General features: G+C 43.7%; 1 pseudogene; it reads right to left on the bottom strand.

The window, feature by feature from the left end:
• Positions 1 to 189: 189 nt before the first annotated feature.
• LOC110295018 overlaps positions 190 to 6677 on the bottom strand; it is an 84575-nt pseudogene continuing 78087 nt past the window's right edge.

The raw sequence follows: 6677 nt of genomic DNA, 5'->3' as shown, positions 1-6677 counted from the left end.
GCATTCCTTGCTGCTTCATACTAGCAACTATTTCTAGGGCACAGCAAAGACCTGGGATCCGGGATGAGCTTCAGGTTCTCCAGCTCCTGTGGCTGGCACTGCCTCTCTCTCTTAGCACTGGGTTGTCTCCCCCTGGTGGCTGAAGGGGAGTCTGTTTGCACTTGAGCTCCTTTGCAGTTTCCTCTGCCTCTACTTGATGTTTTTTAGGAGAGCTGTCTGGGCATTCACAACGCTTTGAAGGCATCTTCACTGCCAGGTGCTACGCACTTGTCCGGGTGAAGAAGCACAGCCAGCTTCCGGTAGACCTTATTAACTTCCTCCCTTGAGGCCCCAGGTCTGATTCCCAGCATCTCCCAGCTGACCTTAACTATTTCAGGTTCTGCGAATGGTGTCTGCTTGTTCTTTGGTGAAACTAGCACTGCTATTTGCCGTAGGATGCTTCCCGCCATTTTCACACAAGTCAACTATGGACATGTAAAAGGTCTGGAACATCTCTTTGATTCCCTCGCCAGTTTGTGCTGATGTTTCAAAGTACAGGAAACCTTTGCTTTCAGCCCAGAGACGCCTCTCACTTTCATCGATGCAGCAGTGTTTGGAGCAGTCAGTCGATCATGTTGGCACATACAACAAAGACAATGTTGTCCATGTTCCCGTGTGGCCCAAGCTCCTGCTTCTTTTCTGTCAGCCATGAATCAAGGGCATCAAATGCGTTTTTCTGCCCAACGTCATAGACCAGTATCACACCTTGTGTGTCCTTGTAAAATTCATTTCGGACCTCAAAAAAGAAGGGGTATCCAGCCATGTCAAAGATGTTAACTTTGATTTCTCTGTCTCAGACTTGGACCTTTGTGACTCCATAGTCAATCCCAATGGTTGACAGGTACTTAGACACAAATCTCTTCTCACAGTAGCGCTTTATAATGCAGCTTTTCCCCACTGCTTCATTGCCCATGGAGATGACTTTGATGCGGAGGGACTTGGCGAGCTCCTTCTGCTTGGCATCTTGGACTCCATCGCCCTCGCTCTGTGGGGGCCACAGGATGTGGTGTCCTTATGCACCCAGCCAAACCATCCCTCAGGCCTCCTCGCCGCTGCACTGGTCACCACCCTGGCTTTCCGCACTAATCCCCAATGCTGCCTGGCTTCGACAGATGCGGGCGGTTGGGAAGCGGTGAGCCGCGGAGGGCCTGTTGATGTTTTCTATGGATGGATGACATGCTATCAGGGTTTCCTATGAATAACTGACAGGTTGTGGGCCTTTCCTGTGGATGATCAACAGACTGTGACTGTGCTCTATGGATGATTGACAGGCTGTGTGCGTTTATTATAGATAACTGTCAGGATTTGGCCTTTTCCTGTGGATGACTAACAGGCTGTGAGAATTTACTTTTGACGACAGACAGGCTTTGGCTTTGTCAAGTTCATGTCTGACAGGCTGTGGCCTTGTCTTGAGGATGATTGCAGGGCGGTGGGCATTGTCTGTGGATGACTGACAGGCTGTGGGTGTATTGTGTGGATAATTGAAAGGCTGTTTACTTTTACTCTGAATGATAGAAAGGTTGTGGGCATGTCCTCTGGACGAATGACAGGCCGTGGGCCTTTCCTAGGACTGGGAGGTTTTCAGAGTTTACTTTCGGTGTCAGAGAGACTTGGATCTTGTTTGGTGCATGACTGACAGGCTGTGGTCTTGTCCTTTGGGTGACTGACAGGCTTTGGGCATTGTCTGTAGATGACTGGCAGGGTGTGTTGTTTTACTATGGATGATGGACAGGCTGTTGTCATGTCTTGGGGTTGATTGACAAGCTGTGGGCATTTCATATGGATGATTGACAGGCTGATGAGATTTCCTATGAATGAGGGATACGTAGTATGCATTTCCTGTGGCTGATTGGCAGGCTGTGTTACTTTACTATGGATGAATGGCAAGTTGTGGACAATTCCTGTGGATGATGAAGATGTTGTAGGCATCTCCTTTGGATGATTGACAGGCTGTGGTCGCTTTCTGTGAAAGACTGACAGGCTGTGGGTGTTTCCTGTGGGTGAATGACAGGATGTAGGCATGTCATATGGATGATTGACAGGTTGTGGGGATTTCCTATAAATAACTGACAGGCTGTGGGCTTTAACTATGGATGCCTGACAGGTTTTGGCTTTGTCCTGTGAATGACTGACAGACTGTGACCTTATCCTGTGGATGACTGACATGATGTGGACTTCTCCCGTGGATAACTGACAGGCTGCGACCTTGTCCAGTGGTTGATTAGAATGCTTTGGACGAGTCCTGTGCCCATGATTGACAGACTGAAGGTGTTTCCTGTGGATGATTTAATGGCTGTGGACGTGTTCTGTCGATGACTAACAGGCTGCTATCCTTTACTATGGATGACTTACAGGCCGTGTTCCTATACTCTGGATGATTGATAGGTTTTGGATGTTTACTATTAATGATTGACAGGTTGTGGGTGTGTTATATGCATGAATGACAGTCTGTGGGGATTTCCTATGGGTGGTTGACAGGCTCTTGGCATTTAGTATGGATGACCAACAGGATTTGTCCTTGTCCTGTGTGTGGCTGACAGGATGAGCCTTCTTTTCTGGATGATTACAAGATCTTATCCTGTTGATGATTGACAGGCTGTAGGCATTTCCTATGGATGATTGACAGTCTGAGGGCACTTAGTATGTATGACTGACAGGCTTTGGCTTTGTACAGTGGATGACTGACAGGGTGTGGATGTTTCCTATGGATGATTGACAGACTGGGTGTTCCGCACAGCTGATTGTCAGGCTGTGGGCATGTCCTGTGTATGACTGTAGGCCATGTGTATGTGTCCTAAGAATGACTAACAGGCTTTGGGCTTATCTTATGGATTATTTAGTTGTTGTGGGCATTTCCTTTGGATAATTGACAGGCAGTAGGCATGTCATAAGCATGCCTGACAGGCTTTGAGCATTTTATACAGATTGTTGACAGGCTGCAGGCATATTGCATGGATGATTGTCAGGCTGTTGGTGTTCCTTTTGAATAATTTATCAGATGTAGGTGTTTCCTACAGAAGATTGACACACTGAGGGCTTGTGTAGTGGATAACTGGTAGGCTGTGACTGTTTCCTTTCGGGAGGCAGAGGCAGGCAGATTTCTGAGTTCGAGGCCAGCCTGGTCTACAAAGTGAGTTCCAGGACAGCCAGGGCTATACANGAGGCCAGCCTGGTCTACAAAGTGAGTTCCAGGACAGCCAGGGCTATACAGAAAAACCCTGTCTCGAAAAACAAAAAAAAAAAAAAAACAAAACAAAACAAACAAAAAAAAAGAAGTGGGTTCAGACTCACGCAGGTAACAGGATAGCTGCATATGCTCTGTTTTACGGACTACAATTAAACAAACTTTGAAAGCTTGCTGTGATGGGAGAGCTGGGTTCTGATATATATATAACAGTACAATTCATTTTGGCAGAAGGAAAATATTTTATCATAGAAGCTACACAAATCACAGAACAATGTGCGTGCCTGTGTGTTCCTCTCTGAGCTAATAAACAGAACAAGTATTTGAATATACAGTTAGCTTTAAATATCTTATGCAGAGAATGTATGTTTTTAAGAACAAGAAAGTTTCTCACAATAGATGTCATCTTCAAAAATGTATTCAGTAAATTCTGCCTTTAGGTTAATAATCAGTTACTAGTGAGTACATACTATGTGTGTTCTTTTGTGTCTGGGTTACCTCAATCATGATATTTCCTAGTTCCATCCATTTGCCTGCAAGTTTCATGAAGTCATTTTTTTTTTTTTTTTTTTTTTTTTTCGAGACAGGGTTTCTCTGTGTAGCCCCGCCTGTCTGGAACTCACTCTGTAAGACCAGGCTGGCCTCGAACTCAGAAATCCGCCTGCCTCTGCCTCCCAAGTGCTGGGATTAAAGGCGTGTGCCACCACGCCCAGCATCACCTTTATTTTTAAATAAGGAAAAAATAGCAAAAATCATCCACAATGAGTCACCACGCCTGGCAAGTCATTGTTTTTAATACCTGTTTTATACCATAGTGTATATGTACCATATTTTCTGTATCCATTCTTCTGTTTAGGGACATCTTGGTTGCCTACAGCTTCTGGCCATTATAAACAAGGCTGTTATGAATATAGTGGAGTGTGTGCTTTTGTTATATCATGGAGTACCTTTTGGGTATATGCCTAGGAGCGGTATATCTGGGTCTTTCCAATTTTCTCAGGAACCGCCAGACTGATTTCCAAAGTGGTTTTACTAGCTTGCTGTCCCACCAGCAATGGAGGAGAGTTCCTCTTTCTTCACATCCTCACCAACATCTGCTGCCACCTGCGTTTTTTGATCTTAGCCATTCTGACTGGTGTGAGATGGAATCTCAGGGTCATTTTGATTTGCATTTCCCTGATGACTAAGGATGTTGAACATTTAAGTATTTCTCTGCCATTCGAGATTCTTCGGTTGAGAATTTTTTATTTACTTCTGTACTCCACTTTTTAATAGGGTTCTTTGGTTCTCTGGAGTCTGCCTTCTTGACTTCTTTGTATATTTTGGAGATTAGCCCTCTATCAGATGTAGGGTTGGTAAATATCCTTTCCCAATCTGTGGGTTGTCACTTTTTCTGTTTGTTTGGTTTTTTTTTTGTTTTTGTTTTTTGTTTTTTTGGTTTTTTGAGACAGGGCTTCTTTGTGTAGCCCTGGCTGTTCTGGAACTCACTCTGTAAGCCAGGCTGGCCTCGAACTCAGAAATCCACCTGCCTCTGCCTCCCAAGTGCTGGGAGCGTTTCAATTTTATGAGGTCCCATTTGTCAATTGTTTCTCTCAAAGCATAATCCATTGGTGTTCTGTTGAGGAAGTTTTCCCCTGTGACTAAGTATTCGAGGATCTTCCCTACTTTCTGTTCTTTTAGATTCAGTGTATCTGGTTTTATGTGGAGGTCCTTGATCCACTTGGATTTGAGCTTGGTGTAAGGAGATAGTTGTGGACTAATTGGCTTTCTTCTACATGCAGACCTCCAGTTGAACCAGCACCATTTGTTGAAAATGCTGTCTTTTTTTCCACTGAATGGTTTTAGCTTCTTTGTTAAAGATCAAGTGACCATAGGTATGTGGGTTCATGTTTGGGTCTTCAATTCTGTTCCATTGATCTGCTTGCCTGTTTCTGTATCAATACCATGCAGTTTTTAGTCACTATTGTTCTGTAGTATAGCTTGAGGTCAGGGATGGTGATGCCCCCAGAGATTTTATTGTTGAGAATAATTTTCACTATTCTGTTTGTTTTTGTTGTTGTTGTTATTCCAAATGAATTTGAGAATGTTCTTTCTAAGTCTATGAAGAATTGAGATGGAATTTTGATGGGAATTACATTGAATCTGTAGGTTGCTTTCGGTAAAATGGCCATTTTTACTATATTAATCCTGACAATCCATGATCATGTGAGTTCTTTCCATTTCTTCAAATTCTTTCTTCAGAGACTTGAAGTTGTTGCCATACAGATCTTTCACTTGCTTAGTTAGAGTTACACCCAGGTATTTTTTATAGATGTGATTTTTTTATATATGTAAAGGGTGTCATACCTCTTGTATTCTGCTGGTGATGCTTGTATCTGTGACTCCTGTACTCTTTCCTAAGTTTTCCATTTCCAGGGCTGTCTCCCTTTGAGTTTTCTTTAATGATTCTATTTCCATTTTTAGATCCTGAATGGTTTTGTTCAATTCCTTCACCTGGTCTATTGCATTCTCCTGTATTTCTTTAAGGGATTTACTTATGTGTTTCCTCCTTAAGGCTTTTAGCTGTTTACCTGTGTTCTTCTGTGTTTCTTTAAGGCAGTTATTTCTAGTGGGATAACTGAGTTCTGATGTTGCCAAGTCAAATTGATGTCTTTTGCTTATGTTCTTATGCTTGCCTCTCACCATCTGGTTATCTCTGGTGTTATCTGGGCTCCTTGTCTCTTACTGGGGCCTGTCCATTCTGTGATCCTGTGATCCTGGGGAGTCCAGCTGCCACTGGTGTTTGTGCTGTGTGGGATCAGGTCTCTGCTACCAGCAAGCAGAGCTGGGAACCAGAAGGTGCCTGTGTCTCTGACTGGGCAGGGAATCTGCTTCCCCAGGTCACAGGGATCTTGATAAAGCCAGGTCTCAGGGCAGGGTATAAGGTCTCAACTGTGAAGCTGAATGTGTCTGCATACCTGAGAAGTCGAGCTGCTTCTGGGGTGTGGGATGCGTGGGAATGGGTCTCTGCTCCTGGCAAGCACAGGTGGAAACTGGCTAAGTTCTGCTTTCTAATGGATTTACTTTAGTATGGTAATATAATTTGTCACTATTTTCCTGTATTTTCATTTATGCACTTTGCAGAAAACCATACAATTCATTATAGCTGAGAAAAAGTACTTTAACATAAATGCTACAAATCACAACACAATATGCATGCCTGTATGTTCCTGTCAGCGCTAAAAACCAGGGAGTGTTTCTTTAAATATTCCCAGGTACAGTTACTTTCAAATATCTTATGTAGTTGTTTTAGTCAGGGTTTCTATTCCTGCACAAACATCATGACCAAAAATCAAGTTGGGGAGGAAAGGGTTTATTCGGCTTACACTTCCATACTGCTGTTCATCACCAAAGGAAGTCAGGACTGGAACTCAAGCAGGTCAGAAAGCAGGAGCTGATGCAGAGGCCATGGAGG

This window comes from Mus caroli, chromosome 1 (assembly GCF_900094665.2).
Source record: "Mus caroli chromosome 1, CAROLI_EIJ_v1.1, whole genome shotgun sequence".
In the NCBI taxonomy this organism is placed as follows: domain Eukaryota; kingdom Metazoa; phylum Chordata; class Mammalia; order Rodentia; family Muridae; genus Mus; species Mus caroli.
Note: the sequence above shows the minus strand (reverse complement) of the source record. Positions and strands in the feature narration are given on the sequence as shown.